The sequence below is a fragment of the Grammomys surdaster genome, unplaced genomic scaffold (assembly GCF_004785775.1).
Source record: "Grammomys surdaster isolate TR1022 unplaced genomic scaffold, NIH_TR_1.0 126039, whole genome shotgun sequence".
Taxonomy (NCBI): domain Eukaryota; kingdom Metazoa; phylum Chordata; class Mammalia; order Rodentia; family Muridae; genus Grammomys; species Grammomys surdaster.
Window position 1 is genome coordinate 5356018 of NW_021620852.1, and position 22956 is coordinate 5378973.

General features: G+C 33.0%; 1 protein-coding gene across 3 annotated transcripts in view; it reads right to left on the bottom strand.

The window, feature by feature from the left end:
• Positions 1-22956, bottom strand: part of Fstl5 (follistatin like 5) — a 527925-nt gene that overhangs the window by 306487 nt on the left and 198482 nt on the right. The gene's annotated exons all lie outside the window — the stretch shown is intronic.

Genomic DNA, 22956 nt, shown 5'->3' on the forward strand with positions numbered 1-22956 from the left:
CAATCCCCCATCTAGGGACTTATCCCATCTGCAGACACAAAACTCAGACACTATTTCTGATAACAAGAAGCACTTGCTGATAGGAGCCTAGTATAGCCATCCCTTGAGAGGCTATTCCAGAGCCTGACCAATACAGATGTCGATGGGATGCACAACAAACCATAGGACTTAGCTCGAGGACTGTAATGAAGGAGTTAGGGGAAGGACTGAAGAAGCTGAAGGAGTTTGCGACCCCACAGGAAGAACAGTATCAACCAACCAGGCATCCCAAAGCACCCAGGGACTAAACTACCAATCAAAGAGTACACCTGGAGGGACCCATGGCTCCAGCTGCATATGTAGCAGAAGATTGCCTTATCTGGTATGAATGGGAGGGTAGCCCCTTAGTCCTGTGGAGGCGCTATGCAAAAGCCTAAGGGAATGCTACAGCACCAAGAAGGGAGTGTGTGTGTGGATGGGGGAACACCCTCATAGAAGTAGGAGGGAGGCAGAAGGGAGTAGGGGGTTTGTAGAGGGGAAACTGGGAAGGAGGATAACATTTGAAATGCAAATAATTAAAATAGTCAATAAAAATGAAGTATAAAAGGACATAACAAATTTTGAATTCTGTAGAAAATAACACAAGTTATTTTCTTGCAATGTAAAAAACATGTGACAAGTTTATTCATAAATATTATTCATAAAATATATCTAGAATTATGAATATAGGTTTTCAGCTTTTAAATGAAATTAGATGTTAAAGTTATCCAGGCCAATGGCTACAGTGTTCTAAAGAGTTATACCTAAAATACACACAATTAAATTTGTTTCTTTAAAATTGTATTTTTATTTATTTTCTAGGATTCAGGACAAGGGTGGAATCCTGTACAACTCTAACACACCTGATTGGGTTCAAAATAAAACTTGAAAGAGTCAGTTTTTTTTCTTTCCATCAGGCAGGTCTCATATATTGAGATCAAGCCACAGAGTAAGTGGCAATTGCTTTTATCCTCTGAGCTACTTTGCCTTGCCAGACACCCAGTTTCTTAGAAATATGACACAGATATTCTTCTTAAACATACAGAACTAATGGCAAGGGTAAACACAGAAGCAAAAGACAAAACAAAACATCTCTAATAACTACCATACTGAAGAAATGAAACACTATTTAAATAATCTTTTGAGACCTCTCAATTCCAGACTGTTAAAGTCTCCCTTCTTTGTACTAGGCTTTAAGTTATCGTGTATTCCATGGTCAGAAGCTTGCAGAAGTCACTTCATGATGATATTCCTCTAAAGTCCCCTCCCTTCAAACAAAAGGGACTTTCCTGCTGACATCTTACAGTACAGAACCCCCTTGACCAAGCTTCAGAATTTTCTTTTCCCTCTTTACCAACTCTCAAGTTCTTCCTCTATTTATACCTGACAATACCCTGGAGATGTTTAATATTTACGTTTCCCCAACTGGCCTTTATGATTAGAATCTTTCCTGCCCTTTCCACATTACTTTTGCCTGCTATCTTTAAGGCAAGCAATCCAACTAGACAGGAATGAATCTCCAAGGCTGTGAAGGCATCTGAACTGGGACTCTAGTTACAGTATCAAATATTAATCTGAGCAAATATAAACCCACTTTATTTAGAACTCATCTCCATTTTCAATCATCTCTCAGTTCTGCATCAGTGGACCCTTGCTGACTACTGCAGAGAATCACTGTTGCCAGACTAATTTAACTTGACTTCATTAAGAATATTTTTGGATTTCGGGTCATGTTTGATGACAGGGTGGCTAACACTGATTGGGTGTGATCTCAAATACTGCATAAGTCAGCCATAATGACATACCAGGAACACCAGCATTTCAAAGGTCGGGAGAGGATGATTAGAAAACAATATATCTTCTGCTACACAGAGAACCCAGGTAACCACAGAATATGAGACTTTTGTCTCAAAAAAAATTCTCATTAATGTTGTATGGGTTGAAGTAATACATGTTGATGCCAAGAAATACTGAAGATAACATAATTAATTTCTGACAGAAATATTTTATCCCAAAGTTAAAGAAAGACAATCTGTATTTATGACAAAGTTCACAAGATGGTATTGTAAATGAAAATGCTATATATTATCAATATAATCTCCTACATTTGTTAATCAAAACTGCTCATTGCCTCTTCTTCATGCTGACCAATCTTGCCATTTGTCAGTTGCTTTATTGATGCAAATGTATCTAAATAGTTTAACACATGGCAGTGTTTTATATAAACAAAATTTTAAATCTCACCCAAGCACATTCTGATTTCAAAATTATAAGAAGGCAATAAAGTTTAATTAAGTCAATCATTTTATTTGTAAGTATAATTGAATCTTACAGAGGATGTGGGGGAGTAGGGATGTAATACGATAGAAGATTCTTAAGAAGTAAATTAGTGCAATTCTTAAACTAACATTAATGAACATGCTAAATAATTAAAGACATTTGATAATTGTTATTATTTATTGAGAAAGAATGTAGGACAGAATCAACCACTTAGCAAGTGGTCATGAAAACTCATTAACTTTATTTGAATTTTAATTTGTCTTTTATTGTGATGAGATGGCATTACTCAACACAATCCTTTGTGTGTCAGTGTGTGTATGTATTCCTTACTGGTATTTTGCATACCTCAGGATTATCTGTACTTAAGATATTTTATCTAAATGACAACCTCAAAAATCACTCCTCCAATAGTGAATATTAAAGAATATATTCATAATTATATTTATTTTATTATTTTACATAAAGTTTTAGAAACTAAAAAAGTTTTTAGTTTCTAAAGTTTTAGAAACTAAAAAAGTTTGTTTCCTTTTTTTTTTTGTTTCTCAGATAAGGTCTCATGATGTCACTTTTTCTAGCCTGGAACTCTTTATATATACCAGGATGAACTTGAAATCACTGAGATTTCCATGCCATTGCCTTACGAAAAAAAAAATGAAATGTACATCAACATGCCTTAAAAAAAGAATTTTTTTTATAAAGCACTCTGACTGTGATAACTCTGAAGATGATAGAAAAGGTCAGTTAAAAAGAATATACCATATATCTTTTTTTCCTTTTAAATTTGTAAATAAGGCACATTTTATCTAAAATACAAAGAAATGAAAACAATTTGTAATTAAACAAACTTTTATAAAAATATATGTGTAAAGTTTGGGTGCACAACAATTGTGAGTACATTTAATGGTAATATGTCACAATATATTTTAAGTGCTCAAAGAAAAGATTGTTAAGATTTTCATTTTAAAAAAATGTATAAATCCTGGAGAGATACAAATATATTTTCCTGGATTACAGAAGGTGCACGTGAGATGAAATACTAAATGAGTGGTCATGGGTATATAAAATTTTGTTCCTTTCAGTATCAACACCATTTAAATTAAAAAGACCGAATGTTCCACAGAAGATAGAAACTGAAGACTGACAGAAATGGACAAATGAAAATCTTAAGATCAAAATGTGTACACAAAACATCTACTGCTAGGGATGGCCTGATTTAACAGCTGCAGGTTTGCTATTACAATTGTGAACATGCACATGCACAGTGAAAGGTGAACATTGCTTGGGCCTTATTAAATATTGAAAGTACCTAAATAAAAGATGTTTGAGAGACAGATACAGTTCAACATATGCACAATAATATAACACATAACATAAGTGAAATCCCTGTCAGAAATATTAGTGAACACAAAAAGGCCATGAACAATATCCAGCCAACAATCTATCATTCATGGAGCTCTGAAGGACTAAGAATAAAGGACATAGATCTACAACCACCATTTTGGTAAGGGGAGCAAAATTGAAAGCATTTCTAGAAAGTTTTCAAACAAGACTCAGTTGTTTACTCCCTTCAGTCCTCTTCAAATAGTTCTTAAAGCTTTAGCATTGTTAAGAATAATAATAAACAAGCAAACAATGCAAGGAACCAAGAGTAATGACAACGTCTGTCTTGTTTGGAGTCTCTGGAGCTTATCAAACCAGTAAATACAAGGGAGCTATCCAAGTCTGGAAGTGAAAATTTTCTGTAATAATCCTTGTCTTCTAGTGGGGGTATTGTCCACTCACACAAGGTCACCAAGTTTAAATGTAACTTTAAAACTTTTAAAATTAGATTCTGAAATAGTAGGTTTCCATAAGGGATTTTTGTAACTCCTATGTTTTGGTTAACCCATCTTATCCTCCTATCTCCTGTCTTTTTTGCCCCAATCATCACTTAAATGTTTACACTATCACGCTTCTACTTTCATATCACATGTATTTCCTTATTCCTTCACCCCTATGGTCTTTTCCCTTCTGTTTATCATGGTCCTTTCTAATTTCCTGATCTCTAGAGGCACTCAAAAAATTAGATGCATGTATGAGATATAATATGTAGTAATTGTTGTCTGAGAGTTTTGTTCACTTAAGATAATATTTTCCAGATTTATATATTTTCTTGAGAATTTCACAATTCTATTCTATAAGATTATGTATCATAACCTATAATTAGAATCACCAAAGCCCAGATGCCTAGGCTCTGGTAAAACACAACCACTTACAACCAGGAAAATATGTCTCTAACCAAAACTCAACAAGATAACTCATAATAGGCCATGTAAAAAACAGCATGTCTGAAGCATAAGACAAGGCCTTCAAAATCACTTTCGAGAATATTTTCAAGGACGTTAAAGAGGATATGAGTAAGTTTATTAATAAAATCAGGGAAAGAACATTTTCTTTAATTTATAATTTGTTTAAGAAGTGAAAGTGAAGTGATCACAGGAATGTTCACAGAACTTTGTTTATCATCTTGCTGCTTCTTTGACTACTTATGTTTATTGTCTTGCTTGTTCCTTGACTATTTGCATCTATTGTATTGCTAGTTTCTCAACCTAGAATTGACCTTAATAATTGCATGTAATTAAAATGGTATAAAAGCAAAAAAGAGGAGGGGAGTGGGATGGGGTTTTCTAGGGAGGGGAAATGGGGAAATGGGATGGTAACTGAAATGTAAATAAATAAAATATCCAATAAAAATACAAAAAAAGTGAAAGTGGAAATTGAATCACTAAAGAAAATTCAAATTGTAGTAAACTGCAAATGAAATATCTAAGAAGTCAAATGAACATTTCAGAGGTAGACAAATCAACAGAATGAAAGTAAATGTAGAGAGAATCTCAGGCACTGAAGACATGATAGGAAAAAAAAGATAGCTGCATCAAAGAAAATGTTACATTTAAAATAGTCCAGATGCAAAATATCAGGAAATCTGTGGCACTATGAAAAGACCATATCTCTGAATAACAGGACTAAAAGAAAGAAAAGAAGTCTAAATCAATAACAGTAAATATTTCCAACAAAAATCATAGAAAAAAAATGTCCATACCCTAAAGAAAGAGATGCCTATCAAGGTACACAAAGCATACATAACATCAAATAGACTGGACCAGAAAAATATCCTCACAGTACAAATAATAAAAACAATAAAATTACAGAACAAAGAGAAATATTAAATTCAGCAAAGGAAAATAAGCAAGTTACATATAAATGCAGACCGACACATTAGAATAACATCTTGCTTTTCAATGAAGATTCTAAAAGTGAAAAGAATGTGGAAAGATGATCTACATACTCTAAGAGACCAAGATACCACCCCCTATTTTAACCACATCAAAATAGGTGGAGAGAGAAAAAATGCTACCACAAAACACAATTCAATTACTAGCTATCTACAAATTGATTTAACTTTTAACCAAAAGAGGTTAAAAATATCTAAGGAAAAAATACAAACACATAATCCCAGACCAAGAAATCAGAAGGATGGGGATAAACCTCATACATTTACAACAAAATTACAGAAATCAATAACATTGCTCTTCGATAACACTCAACGTCAATGGCCTCACTTCCCTAATAAAAACATAAAGGCTAACTGATTTCCAAGCAGGATCCACATTGCTAATGTGTCCAAGAAAAACACTTTACAATCAAGGATAGTCATTACTTTAGGATAAAATGGAAAAAAAATTCTCTCAAAAATAGACCAAAGAAGCAAGCAAGTATATCCATTTTAATATCTCACATATTAGACTTCAAATGAAAACTAATCAGAAGAAATAAGAAAGACACTTCGTACTCATCAAAGGAAAAATAAAATCAACCAAGAAGATATTGAATTCTAAATATTTATTCACCAAACCCAAGAGCATGTAAGTAGCATGACTATAACAAAAAATACATATTGACTTCCACACACTCATAGTAGATGACTTGATTCCCTTATTCTCGATAATAGGTAGCTCAATTAGACAATAAATAAACAGAAAATTCTTAAGTTATTGACTTTATAACTCAAATGCACCTAACACATATTACAGAATATTTCACCCAAACACAAAAGAATATATGTTCTTCTCAAAAGCTCATGAAACTTTCTCAAGAATAAACCATACACATGGACACAAAGTAAGTTTCATCAGATACAAGAAAATTTAACTAGCTTCCTGCAGTTTGTATTACCGCTATGTGTTAAAGCTGGTTATAAACAACATCAGAAATAACAATGACAGCAAGGTCATTCTGAATAGGTGACTTAATGTTGAGAACATAGCACTGTCACTAAAATCAAGATTAATTATAGGATGTACATACTTTCCTATTCCATATATTACTTGAAGTTTTAGCTAAACAAATGAAAAAAGTGAAGGAATTCTACTGGATATAAATTGGAAATGATTATGTCAAAGTATATTTGCAAATGATATGATTTTAATATACAAGATCCTAAAAACCAGGTATGCTCTATTATTAATGACTTTTGACAAAGTAGCAGGATATAAAACCAATACACACACCCACAAACACAAACACACACACACACACACACGCACACGCACACACACACACACACGCACACGCACACACACACACACACACACACGATATACTTGAATATATCAGTAACAGGATATCTAAAACAATCCTGAATAATGAAAAAACTGCTGGAGGTTTTTACTGTCCCAGATTTCATGTTGTTCTATATATCTACAGTTATAAATATAGCATGATATTGGAAAAAAACAGAAATGTTGAACAATGTAATAAATTAAAAAACTAGATATAAGTTCCTACCTCTTTGAAAATATGGTTTTTGACAAGGAAATTAGAACTGCATGCTAGAATCTTCAAAAAAAAGAATGCTGGTCAAATTGTATCTCTGCAGTTGGAAGAATGTAAACAGACTCACACTTACCACCCTGCACAAAACTCAACTTCAAATGGATCAAAAACCTCAACATAAATATAAATACTCTGAAACTGACAGAAGAAAAAGCGAATTGTGTTGCATTTATTAGCACAGGATAAAACTTTCAGAATAGAACAGCCCTGGTTGCAAAGGCACTAAGATCAATTATTGTAAGAGACCTCATAGAAAAAAAATCTTTTGTATTCCAAAGCATACTTCATTTAGTCAAAGCAGCAAATTGTAGAATAAGAAAAAAATTTATCCAGCCCAAATCATATACCTTGCTAATATCTGAAATATATAAGCAAATCAGAACACCTAAATTGAAGATAACAGATTTTAAAAGAGACTTCTTAAAATCATAAATACAAGTGTCTGGGAAAATCTTTAAAGGAATATTTGACATCCTTAATAACAAGTTAAGAACAAATCAAAAATGTTTTGAGATTTCTTATTATACCTGTCAGAATAGTCAATCGAGGCCAGCCAAGATCAATAAACCAAATGGTAGCCCATGCTGGTAAAGATGTCAAGTAAGGGGACCACACCTCCATTACTGGAGGGACGGCAAACACATAGAGCCACAACTTCATTGGGAAGTTGGCAATATATCTAAATCAATATATGTCTATATAACTCTTGAGCAAAAGACTTATATAACACTTACTCAAAGGACTCTACACCTGACTACAGATATAGTTGCCCAACCATATTCATTACCGCGCCGTTCATAATAGCCATAAATTAGAAATAGCCTAGATGTGCATTAAGGTATGAGTGGATAAAGAAAATATTATACATGTACACAATGTAATATTACTTGGCTGTTAAAAATAAAATCATGAAATTGACAGATAAATTGATGAAGATAGAAAATAATCATCCAGAATAAGGTGATCCAGACTCCAAAAGACAAATGTGACAGGATTTTCATTTTATGTAGATGCTAGCTGTTATAGACATCAATATGTAGTTTCTGATCCACAGAAGCACAGAGGTTAGGTGTAAATTAAGGGCTAGGGTAGAAAGAAAGGTCTCCCTAGGAAGGAGAAGTAGATTAAATATTTATGAATAGGCAGTGGGAAACCAGTGGAGTAGAAGAATCAAATTGGGACCTAGAAGGAAGAAGGGAAGAAGTGAGATTATGATAGAGATATCAATTGATATAATCAGAGAGACAAAACCTGAACAAGACATAGACATCTCTCACCATTAGATATAAATTCCAGTTCCAGAAGTGAGTTGCATCAAATTAAGTGTTAGCCAAAGGGGCCCCATGAGAATCCCAATCAACCCAGGCCATTGGCAAGGGCATTGGTGGCTCTCCACAAATTGATGGTAAGATCTTACTTCTGACCAAAAAAAAAAAAAAATCCTACATAACTCACTAAACATGTAGAAGTAAAGAAGGTGCATACCTGTAGGTTTATCACTAATGACAGCTGTTTATTGTCTTAGAAGGCACTGTGCACTCCACCAGAGGTGAAAAGTAAATCACAGTACTTGTACTTGTGGTTGTTGTTGTTGTTGTTGTTAACATTTACCCTCTCTAGGCAGCTAGGCATTTTCTGGATAAGAAATATAGCCAAATATGGGATAGACATTGAACCAAACACTATACCTGGCAGAAGATGGATATTTCCCTTTCATACTGTGGTGAATGAGTAGGTGGCAAGCATGAGCCCATTATAAAGAGGCAGAATTGAAACATGGCATTTTCATGCCTGGATCTGGGACAGCTTTTTATAGTTAGTTATCTTGTTTCATATCTAATATAGTTCAGCAAGAACACAAAACTCATGATCCTAGGAAGATAGAGCCATAGTATAGAGGAACCTGAGCCTGTGTTACTTTCAGGGGGATTTGACAAACTTTATAGCTAAGTAATTTGATTTTCATATGAGCAAGAAAATGTCTATTATATATAAGTGATCATAATATTTTTATAATGCTTGGTTTCATACACTATTTAATATTCAAATTTTTAAAAGTTTATTTTCAGAGAAGTTACTATAGTGAAAAATGTATAGACTGTGAATTGTTTTGAATACTATTAACTGAAAAAAAAGCTAAATTAAAAAACAGCCAAAATTAGATATTTTAAAAGCTCTTTGGATCTTTGATAAATTCATAATTTTTAAAGTGTTTTATTTAGAGGGAGAGTGTTTCAAATCATAAAGACTAGCTGACTTTCAGAATATTTTCTAAAATTATTTCAATCTAGATTATTTCTCAACTCTTTCCCTGGAGTTAGTTATATTTCACTACACTCCTTAGACGAAGATTTAGTTCACTTTAAGAACTGAAGGTCTTTAGTACATTTCAATAGACTCTTTGAATGAATTATGTACTTTACATCTAATTTTGATATCATGTAATGTATGTTAAAAGAGAGCAACAGAGGGATGAATTCTTTGAATTGGTCTAGCTTAGCAGAGGGATCATTTTCTGCATCTTAATAAAATGTTACATACCAAAATAAACATCCTGTCATTGGCTATGTCACAGTCTAAAATCAGAACAAGCAGGAGTCAGCACTTAGTAGTTGTCAATCAAGATTACTTAAAGGTAGTTAGAAATGCATATTCTCTAAGGAAACAGATTAGACAAATAGGCAACACAGTTTCAGTGATGAATAATAAGTGGCAGATGTAGAGTGGGATCTGCATCCTCACATCCTGGAAGAGATTCCTTGTGGATTTACTTTATTTCCAGATGATAATTTTTTAGTTAGTACATAAATGGAACATCTATGGTATATCTACCTTGGATAGGTAGATGCTATGGTTATATATTCATTTGCATATTTTTATTTTTTAAAGTATAAATATAAAATATTAAATCTGATGAGAAAATACACAGAAATATTATGTTTTCATTTAATGAGTAGAACATACAAGGAAAAAAATTAAGCAATTTACTTTAAGGATTATGAAGATAATCACAAAAGAGGAATTATGCCAAAATAATGGCAAATCAAAAAGTAAACAATGGAAAAAAAATACATTTTAAGAACAAAAATCAACACCAATCACATGATGAATTTTTTTAACTATTGACTATGAGAGTACATAATTTATATTTATTCTGATTTTTCTTCAAAATTTTTATGTGTTACTTATGAATGAAAGCAATTTCAAGTCTGTTTTGTACCCTCAAATAGCAAAGGCCTTGTAAATGAGGATAAAACAAGAAACCATTTGGCTACTGTACAAAGAAGGACCTTAACAGCAGGTGATGACAATAAAGCTACCTTGTTGTTATATGGTTAACATCTGTGCTTTCTAAGCTATAAAGTAAATGAACATAATGGATACAGTTTGAGATTCACAATTTGCCACCTGCCTTTGTAGAAGATACAGTGTATCAAATCACACAAAAATATTAAAAGTGTCTTGACACTTCCCTGTGAATATGCAACAGTGACTGGGAATATGCACACTTATGAGATTTTAGTCTCAAGGAAAGAATAATACTTAGATTTATTATAATAAAAGGCTAAATTCATGCATCTTCATACATCTATACAAAAACGACTATCATCCACGCATGGCATTATCATCCAACAGAATAGGAGAAACAATATTCTGAAAAAGTTTATGAAAAGTATGATATACAAGAAACTTATTTAAGAAAGAACAAATATCTTTGGGCATTGGTTTTGATATAATAATGTTAATAAGACTTTAAATTTAATAAAATATGCAATTTTGTGCTAACAAAATATCCTCAATTTACCTGTGGTTTTTAGTTATACCAAAAAGAATATCTAGCTCATCCACTGAGAAATGCTGTTTTGTATTTTTCATATACTGGAAAGTATATTCTGTGACCTGTTTATAAAATGGTGGCATTTCAGGTTATAAAATATTCTACAACTTATATATTTGATAATGTTACTAACTTGGATTGGTCAATGTTGTTCTCTGTAGAAACTCAGTAAATGAATGAGTGACATGTTCTCTTTTTTTCTTTCCATTTTGTTTGGAAATAAATAGGGAAATTGATTTTTATTTCATCTTTGAAACCCATGGCAAAGGTAAGACCATCAACTATGACTAGTGAAGACAAGTGAAAATTTGTGCTTTCAAGATGCCTGATTGAGCCGGGCAGTGGTGGCACATGTCTTTAATCCCAGCACTTGGGAGGCAGAGGCAGGCAGATTTCTGAGTTCGAGGCCAGCCTGGTCTATAGAGTGAGTTGCAGGACAGCCAGGGCTATAGACAGAAACTCTGTCTCCAAAGAACAACAAAAACAACAACAACAACAACAAAACCAAAGATGCCTGATTGAAATGGGAAGGATGGAGAGATTAAACAGAAAGAATTCAGTCTTCAACCATACCATACTGATTTCAGAAGCTAGTCATGTCCAAGCCTCGTTAGTTCCGGGAAGAAAGAAGTCACATTTCCTGAAAATTGGATCCTGTAATACATCTACATATTTCTACATACACATATACACAAACACACACATGGACACATATACCAATACAAGTGTGTGTGCTGCACATATATGCCTGTATGAAAGCATGTACCTCTCTAATTTTATATAAAGGTGTATTTATAGATATGTTCCTCAAGAAATCATTGATGATCACTCATCCTAATTCCTTCAGGGTGTAAATTTGGAGTACAGTAAATGTGTTGTAGATAAAGCATATTTAGTGCTTTATTGTTGGATTTTCTGGTTTGCTTTTCATTGACTGTTGTTGATGCTGATGTGATAGTAGTATCACTCCATGGGCATTTGGATCTGCTCCCACCTGCACATCTGTTCATATGTAAGTATGAATAGGAACTGAATGTATCATCTTTTCAATTATCTTCTGTATAAACACTCATGGATCTTCACTGTCAGCTGAAGGTATCTTCTAATTAAGCTTAAAGATAGCTTGTTACATAAATAAAGCTACAAATTGACAGCTGTTACCAAGTATTCAAAAACAAGTCTCCAGATTACAATTTAAAGTGTAATGATTTTGCAGTTTTGAAGGTTCAGTCTCCCAGTTTTCTTGTGTGTGATCAAAAGAGCAGTTTTTATATGCACAATGGACTGATCCCAACTCTCATCTACAACTTTATCAAGCCATCTTCCAGGATTGACATTGTACCTTCAAACATCTGTACTATACCGTTCGTTAAAATACCTACAAAGAACCAGTTATGAGCTTTAAATTGATACTAGCAGATAATTTAAAGTTTTGTTTGTGTTTTAGTTACAAATGATACAAAATGGAACAGAAATGACTTACATAATTGTAAATAATGACATTTATATCTCTTTTTAATTGATAATTATGCATTAGTACATAACAATAATCAAGATCGATTTTACTTCATGTTCATCATCTAATCCTAATTCCAGGTTTAGTTCTAGTGTCACTAAATTAAATGGTTGATTTTTCTTTAATATACTCATGTCTCTCCCAATCTTGATAATTAATTTGTTCCTTAAATTAAATATTAAATATAAATATTAAATATAAATATTAAATATTTTCTATTAAAATTATCATTGTTGTTGATTTTTTTCAGAAAAAAAATATCAAGGGAAATTCAATATTAATAGTTTTTCCCCCAAATGACTTATAAAGAACACTCTTCAGTCCATCTAGTAACTTAGTATATATGTAAGTCCTGATATCATTGTAATGTATAAGAATATGTCTTAAAGCATGAAAATTCTTTGCTGCCTCTGCTTTTTATCACACATTGAGGTAAAATCTCCATCAGAATCACGTATGCATTTCATCTTTGAAACTCAAGGCAAAGGAAAGACCATCAACTATGACTAGTTTAGAGTTAGTAATATGACCATAAGGTTAACAGAGTATTCCCAGCCTACAGTTGGCTAATTAAATTACAATGACATCACTGTGTTTTTAGACAATGCTAATTATTTCATGAGTATTGATGGTTTGTTCTTACTAAGGTATTATAAAGATAGCTCTACTTTTTGTGTTGTACTTTATCTTACTATTGACTGTTCTCTAAGCAGTCTCATTTTGTGCAAACATCCCCTCTATATTTTCTAAATGTTCAATTGGTTTTTTTTGTCATGTTCTTTCCCATAAGGTCTTAAATTTTTTGTGTGTGTGATAATAGGGCACCTGGAAACCTCATGTCTATCTTTAAATTAAAGAATAAAATCTAAAAGAAAAGAAAACAAAATATCAACAACAAAACAAACAGAAAACCTACAGCTTTCATGAATTCAACCATGGTTCATAATTTAATAGCACTCATCCATTCTTCAAATTTTATGCTTCTTGATATAATTTAATGGTACTAACAATGATATTTATACAGCACTGACAATCTAATTATAAATGATTGCCAAATTATAGCTACAGAAAAGCATTATACTTCTTCCAGGTTTTCATTGAACATAGCTGTTGTCTTTCTTTTTGTGGCAGGCAACAGCCATATGAGGATATAAACACTTTATAAAGCAACCTTGGGGCTGCATTCAGACCACACAGGCTTGAGAAGCTACCCTTATGTTAGGGCATCTCACTACTAAGTGGAGGACTGGAAATGTGGTTATTAGTGATACTGCCAAGGTTATTTTTGTCTTATTCACCAGGTATGAGAAGGTCTTCTCTTAAAATAGAGCATCATCTGGTCTGGAGAGAGGAGAAGGCCCAATAATTAACAGCACTTGTCACTCTTGTGAAGAATCTAGGTTTAACTCTTTATCCACACAGAACCTTACAAACATGTGTAACCGCAGCTCCAAAAGATTTAATGCTCTCGTCTGATCTCCATGGGCACATACATGTTAAATATGTGGTGCACATACATACATACATACATACAGGCAACATATTCATACATATGAAATAAAATACATCTTTCAAAAATAAGACAGCTTCATTGCCCTTTCTGAAGATTCTGGAAGCTTTGGTCTCAGGACCCAAATATAGTGAAACTATATTAAACACAATAACAGTAATTTAAAATGGATATGTGAAACAAATATTTGTCAGAGATTATATCAAGGATAACATAACTTATGAACTTTACATTACTAAATAACTAAATGTATATTACTGAATAGTAGTAATATGTACTAAAATATTTAGGTATCTGGATGTTTCCTTACTATTAATATGTCAGTAATGATTACTGTAAATACTAATTTTATTTTTTCAACATGGTAGAGACAGGTATTCATTGCATAGATTTCTAAAAAGGATAAATTAACCATATCTAATTTCAAAAAATACCTGAATATTCAAATGGTACATGGTAATTTGGTGTTATTTCAAATACTTCTTAAGAAATATTTGCCAGTATTATGAAACTATGTCACTGAAATAATATATGTTAAAATGTGTTAAGTAAACAATCTCTAACTAGTCATACTATTGTTATGCTATTCAAGTCTCATATTTTGTATATAGGATTTAACAGTTGGGAATTATTAAAACTTGGTTAATGCAAAATTTATCTGTTTCATAACAAAATATCACCAAAAGTTCTATTAAAAATCAATAGAGAGAAATATGTAATAGCCATTCTCAGAATTATAGTTTATTGAGTAAAATAGTCTAATATCAAAATTTCAGAAGAAAGCATTGCCAAGTCTATTTCACAGGTTAAGATGTAAGGCAGGACAATTAAGTTACTGAAATCCACACAAACACGGAAATATCAAGCTGAGAGTTAAGACCAATCTCTCTGGCTCTAGAGGAGACCCTTTCTGTAAACAGTTTGTGAAATCCTTACAGGTAAGAATACTCTAAGTTAGTCTAGAGTTTCTTTGCCAAAGTATGTGTGTGTGTGTGTGTGTGTGTGTGTGTGTGTGTGTGTGTGTGTTCGATTCAGGGGTATTTGGAGTTTTTTATTTTATTTTTACACAGTGTTTCCTCTGCCTGTCTTGAAACACACTAACTCCTCACTCCTCACGATGCAGCCCCAGTCTAAGTCCTGAACTTCAGTTTGCGTTCTAGTATCGGCCTACTAAGAGTTAGAATGGAGTTATATGCAGTCATCCCCAAGTTCTAGGAGAAATTCTCTTCAAAAGAAAAATTTAAAGGTAACTTAACTGTTTTCTACCTATTTGCAATATAACTTCCACATTTTCATTTTGATATAATAGTACAATAAGTTTCTACTTCAAAACTGCCCTAGAATTTCAGGGCTTAAAATTTTACTTTCCTCAATTTTTTTAAGAGAAGGAAATAGTTTGTAGCATAGAAAATTACAGTAATCATGGAATAGTGAAATAATTTCCTGTTTATCAAAAATGTAGCTTTTTCAAGAATTATCCATTGACATGATCTCAAGCATAATTAGGGTTTTCACAAATATAATGATACTATAAAATAATCATAAGTCTAGTAATTTGTATGATGATTGCTGGCTGCCTGAAGCTCTGATTTGGGAACTATAAAATTCTTACTTTTAAAATTTTATTTTGAGAGTATATTTATAAATCTATCATTTTTCTAATCAATATTATTCTATCTTTCTATAATGGGATTTTAATAAAGAATCACTTCATCACCTTTTCATGATTCTATTTTTTCCTAATCATGACAGGGTAAATGTGGCTTAATGAGCCTATAGACTTAATATACTAGCTTACAGAGTAAGATTCAATAATTTAATATGTGCATATTCTAGATGATATTCTTTCCATATTGAATGAGGTTGAAGGTTTGTTATATACCCCACCCTCACTGAGGGACTCAACCTATGATATGCCATTTATATGAAAAGCTGCAGTTTCTTATGAAGAGAAGAAATGTTAAGTGCTTATACTATACTACTGAAAACTAACAGATATCACATTTGCTACTTTTCAATTAAATGTTAGAGAGCCCTCTCATTCTATTATGATGGAATACATAATAAGCTGAGGTAAAGAAACCTTGCAAAACATGTGATGACAGCTCACATGGAAAATAATATGGATATTACTACCTGGGAGAAAGAAGTTCAAAACACAGTGTTGTTGTTTTTATTGTTGTGGTGGTTGTCTTCTTCTTCTTCTTCTTCTTCTTCTTCTTCTTCTTCTTCTTCTTCTTCTTCTTCTTCTTCTTCTTCTTCTTCTTCCTCTTCCTCTTCCTCTTCCTCTTCCTCTTCCCCCCCTCCTCCTCCTAGTCCTCTTCCCCCCCATCCTCCTCCTCCTCCTCCTCCTCCTCCTTCTTCTTCTTCTCCTCTCCTCTCTCCCTCTCTCTCTCTATCTCTCTCCCTCTCTCTCTCTCACACACACATATATCATATACACATGGATTGTTTGAGTTAATTATATAAATACTAACACAAATTAAGTAAGCTATATGTTTATAAAGTATAGTAACAAAATCTTGCAAGTAGAGATGAGAAAATACAATAGTGAACATCATGAAGCTGTTACTAGTTTTACAACACTGTCATACTCTCAACTTTTCGTGTTCACAAGATTGTGAGAATTTAACATCTAATAGTCACAAAGTGTTATCTATGCTTTCTATGTTACTACCATGGTTTTAACTAATATCCTTGCCAAATGAAGATCTTTGATGCCCTGATAGGACAAAAATCAATGAAATAATTACCTATGCTCCAATATGTGTATTTCATCTCATAAAATTGAATTGAATGAAATCACAAAGAAGAGAAAGTAACAGTTAATTGTACATTTACATAGTAGTTGTACAGTAAGCTTATTCTACTGTATTTAGTGAAAATATGTATTGCAAATTATCAGTGTCGTGCATCATACAGAAGCCTTAATTCTGAAAGTGCTATGATTGATAAGTCAGTCACTATTCTTATGCTTTCAGGGGCTTTTAGCTGAAAATAGTTGAGGTTATTACTGAGGCAGATGATTAATAATTTTTTATTTGTATCTCTGAGTGTGTAGATTATGGGGTGTATACATGCCACAAGGTGCACATATGTAAGCCACAGAACAATTTTGTTGAATCATTTCTCTAATCCATCTTTCATTTGGGTTCTGCAGGTGAAACTCAGGTTGCCAGGCTTGCCTCTACCCATCAAGCCATCTTACTGCCCCCATAGAGCACGCTTTTTAAAGTCACCATTTTTGAGTAAAAGTTGCGGTTTATGAAGGGAAATGAAACTAAAATATGATTGTACCACTTGGTGCTGTAGATTTGTTAATTATCACTTCATTTTTCATTTGATAAAACAATTTGGAAAAAATGTGCACTTGAGTTGTTTCATAGAGAAACTGTGTGTGTGTGTGTGTGTGTGTGTGTGTGTGTGTGTGTGTGTGTAGAGAGAGAAAAAGAGAAAGAGAGAAAGATGAAGAGAGACAGCGGCAGAGGCAGAGACACAGAGTGTGTGTCTTTCTGTACATGTACATATGATGGTCACACTAGTGCAGAGGGAGCTTGTTGCACATTCTATTAAGAAACATTTCTCTACTTTCTTATGTTCATCTTCCAGGATAATCTGACAATAGGAAATATACACTCTTCTACAGTGGAATTCAAACTTATTGTTGAGTAAATTCAGATATGTGCGTATTTCATGAGGAGTGTGGATTTAAAATTTGAAACTTTTTAAAGTTTTACATAGATGATAGGAAAAACCTTAAGTAAAATCTAGTGTAGTATAGAAATTATTATTCCTATGATCCTCATATGACAAAGCTAAAGCCTAAACTGAATATTTGCTCATCTATTGAAATAATACCTGAGAGGGACAGGATATGGCAGATCATTATCTAGTCAAAGGAAGTTTCATAATTTTCTAAAATAAGTATATTGAAATAAAGAAACCATTGCTCTATAAAGCAACATAAACTAAGAGGAAGTCTCTCACAGCATGTTGCTCTTTTCAGTCTTGGGAACTCTAGCTGAGACCTGATGGCCTCCTGGGAAATTGTTGCAATACATTGCTTCTAATGCAGACAGTCACAATGATATAAATATATAATAATTTAAAATTATTTTACTTCATGACACTTTCAATATGTTATGTGATTTATTTCTAACATTTAATTGAGAAATATAATTAGATTTCAATTTAGTCATATCAAAATTTTTATGCCAAATGTTTACATGTTACAGCTAAAAGATATAAAGAGAATTTTAATTTCCTTTTACCTCACTATTTAAATCACATTACTGCATTTAATTTGCATTTTATTTTACTAGTAGCCATTTTTCGTGAAACTTTTGCCATTTTAGTAATTCATAGCTTTAACAGAAAATGCACTGACAATTCATTAAGCTAATCTTCAAATATAATCAGGCAGAAAGTGTATTTAAGAATCATTACTAATTATTATACTCTATCTAAGATTAGGAACATTTACCCTAGACCTTTCATAGTACTCATTAAAGTGTGCGTTTTCATGTGAGACATGTATGTATAAAAATAGAAATAAAAGCTGTGAACTATCACAATACCTAAAATAATTCATTAGAAGAAAATGGAACTTAAAACCAACAAATTATATTAAATGTACTTTATGTATGATTGTCATTTTTCAATATACTACTTAATATACTTTAAACATTATTGAATATGTCATTTGAAATGTAAATGCTTTCTTAGCAACTTCTCTCAAATTATATGTTTGTGCATCATTATGTTTAGCTTATTTATATTCTGTTACAAAACAATTCACTTTTGGGGAACTTGCAATGAACACTATACTCAGATTTTTAACTGTTCTTTAAATTGAACATAGACTTTGAAAAAAATTAAGGCATTATTTGAACTTACCTAAAAGTAAATAATGTATCTGGCCTTTTGAAGGACTATACACTTTGCTTTTGCTAGTATTTTGATACCATTTATTGTTTGAATTTATTGTAAAGAAAAAAAGCTAAGCTTTATTGTGTGAGTATTTACTCTCTGTTTCATTCAAAAATGCAATAAAATGATCATAGGTGTCAAATTGCATAAGAGAGTCAGCAGGAATGAAGGCTATGGCCTTTGACTAGTCAGCCCAGATTCAGCACTGACTGGTGGGTAATGGAATGGTGATGGTCAGAGACTCATGTTGCTCATGTGGTATAGTTATCTCTATACAGACTCAGCTCTAGGTTGGAATAAAATATTCTGTCTAAAAAATAGATCAAAATGAAAACTACCATTAAAAGATACATTTATATATGTGGCTCACAGTTAACATGTTTTTTTTTTTTTTGTAACAACGAATTTGATGTTAACCATAAGCTTGCTCTAGAATAGAGAGATGAAAGAAGATAAGATTAGCTAAGAAGGGACAACAGAAACTCTTAGGTACAAAATGCAGTATTTGCTAGACATACAGTATACATATATATATATGTGTGTATATATAACTATATATATCTAATCTATGATATCATATTATATAAACACAGTCTTGAAAGTTATTGTATACTATTTATTCTAAACCTAAATATTATAAAATTAGCATATAATTAGGAACATTTGACTCTTAATAGTCATTAGTAGGGAAAGAGTGAGCATATCAAAAGTAATCTGCACATTCCATCCAATCCCCAACAAAGTTCGATCACATTCTTCACAGAAATAGAAAAAAAATATCTTTAAAAATTTACATAAAAACAAAAACAACAATCTCTTGATAAAAAAAGAAATCCTGGTCCAACAAAATACTGCTAGAATTACCATAATTTTAGATTTCAAGTTGTATCACAGCATTATGGCTACAAAAACAACATGCCATTGGAACAGAGACAGACACACAGATCACTGGATAAAACATAGGGCTCATATTAAACAAATATAGTAACAGCCACATGATTTTTGACAGAACAGTTAAAAATACACATGGAAGTGGGAAAATCCTCTTTTAAAAGTTTATTGAGAAACCTTGACATCCATGTGGAGTTGAATGAAACTTTATATCATTCCTTGCACTAAAGTTAACTTTATGTCAATCAGTGTTTTCAATAAAAGAGCATCAATCTCTGAAATAAGCATCAGTCTCTGAAACTATTAGAAAAGTAGGAGTAAAACAACTCAAGGTATTCAAGAGTTTTCTGGATATGACTCTAGCTTCTTAGTAATATAATGATGAGAGTTTATAAATGAAGTCAGATGAAATTACGAAGCTAGTTTACAGCAAATGAAAGGGGTAAGAAAGTGAAAAGTTAGCCTAAAAAATGGAATAAAAGCCTCTCAAGGTGTATATCTGACAGAATTGACACCCTAAACAAGAAAGTAAATGTGTTAATAAAGTCAGTTCTTAAAAGTTGAAGTTCAAATGGCAAATAAGTAAATGAACAAATTATCAAAGAAATGATAACTAAACCATCCTGAGATTTATCCTTACTTCAGTCTCAAACCTGTAGGCAGACACATGTTCCTGGTTAAGATCAGAAAGTCATAAAAACAAGCAAAGAAGCAGGATTGTGGGAAAAGGGAGAATAAGCCGAAAGTAGGGGAGAATAATATGAGCAGGAGGATGAGGACTAACAGAATACACTAAATTCAGTGTGAGAAACTGACAAAGAACATTTAATCAGTAAAAATGCAAAAAGGACAGTAAAGTCTAGTGAAGATGTGGTCATTTATACGCTGCTATGGGAAAGTAAGCAAGTCCAAGCCACTATGGAAACCAATATAAAGTTTCCTCATAAATCTAAAGTGAAATGTATTACATGACCCTTCTATACAACTCCAGAGTCAGCATGTCCCAAAGATACATGCACAGCAGTGTTGACCACATCAGAATTTACAGCAGCTATGTTATGCAAGCTGCCTAGTTGTCAAAATATGTACAAATTGATGGAAATAGCATAATTTTTAGGCATTAAACAGTGAAATGCCTTTTGTAGGTTAACATTTGTAATGAGAGATAATCATTTTAGGCAAAGTAAGCTAGCCTTTAAAAGACAAGTATTATGATTTTCTGCCTCATATGTGGTTACTAGATTTTTATATAGATACATAAAATTGTGTGTATGTGTATTTGTGTGTGTGTCTGTGTATATATGTATGTGTGTGTGAGATTAAAGTAGGAGCAAACTCATATGGTGAAAAAGAGGGGACCATCCTAAGCCAAGCTGTGTGAGAAGATGGGAGGATATGAGAGTTGGGAGAATGTAGTCAGTATATTATATATTATGATGTATACTTATATGAAAATAATTTTATTCAACACTGCATGTACAATTAGTTGTACAGTAAGATGTTAAAAAGAAAATGATATTAAATGTGTTATGATGACAATTAAGGAGGGAAGATATTTAAAAAGTTTAGCATACTAGTTTAAATGAATGACACAGACGTATGACTATGACCAGAATTTTAAATCAATCTATATCTGATTCTCTCTATCAACAGAGTAAGATTATTTTCAGTGTTGCACTTGTAACTACTCACATCCATATTGCAACTTCATTGTTTGTGCCTATAGGTCTCCAGCAAGACTGAGAATGTCCCCTAGGAAATATTAATTTCTGAAAACATTTCACTTGATATAATTTAGGAGTATAGCCTGAATCTAACAATTGTGGGTCACAAAAATCTCCTAATGTTGAACGCATTGGGAAGTGCTCCTGAATAAGAAATGCTTAAATGCCTATAGTGTTTAGATTGAGAAACTGAAGAAAATTGTGCTAATAGAAGACAAAGTCAGAAGTAGCCTCAAACACATTATCAGCAGGGAAAATCTCCTGAATAAAACACCAGTAGATCAAGCTCTAAAATCAATTGATAAAAGGGACATCATGAAACTGAAAATCTTTTGTAAGGCAAAGGACACTGGCAATAGGACAAAATGGCAACCCACAGATTGGGAAAAGATCTTTACCAACCTTCCATCTAACAGAGAGTTAATATCCAAAATATACAACAAATTCAAGAAGTTAGACTTCAGAAAATGAAAAAAAACACATTTTAAAAATGCAGTACAGAGCTAAACAAAGAAATCTCAACTGAGGAATCTCCTTGTTTATAATAGCCAGGAGCTGGAAAGAACCCAGATGTCCTTCAACTGAGGAATGGATTCAAAAAAATGTGGTATATTTACACAATGGAGTATTACTCAGCTATTAAAAACAATGAATTCGAGAGTTTCCTAGGTAAATTGATGGAACTAGAAATTATCATCCTGAGTGAGGTAAGCCAATCACAAAAGAACACACATGGTATTCAATCACTGATTATTGGATATTAGCCCAGAACCTTGAAATGCCCAAGATGCAACTCACAGGCCACATGAAGCCCATAAAGAAGGAAGACCAAGTGGGGGTGATTCGGTCCTTCTTAGAAGGAACAACAAAATACTCAAGGGAGCAAATATGGAGACAAAGTGAGGGACAGAAACTGAAGGAGGGGCCTTCTCAAGACCACTCCACCTGAGTATCTATCCCATGTGCAATCACCAAAGGTAGATGCTGATGTGGAAGTCAGGAAGTGCATGCTGATAAGAGCCTGATATGGATATCTCCTCAGAGGTCTTCAAGAGTCTGACATACTCAGAGGCAGATGTTCACAACTAGCCATTGAACTGATCATGGGGTTCTCAATAGAGGAGTTAGAGTGAAGACTGAAGGAGAGCTGAAAGGATTTGAGGCACCATGAGGAGAGCAACAATACCAACCAACCACAGCTCCCAGGGTCTAAACCACCAGCCTGGGAGCACTTAGGGAGGGATCCAGGGCTTCAGTTGAATATGTAAGAGTGGAGGGCCCTGCTGGGCATAGGTGGAAGAAGAGAACCTTGACTGCATGAAGGCTGGATGCCCCAGGGAGTGGGAATTTTGAGGGTGGGGGGGGATTGGGGGGG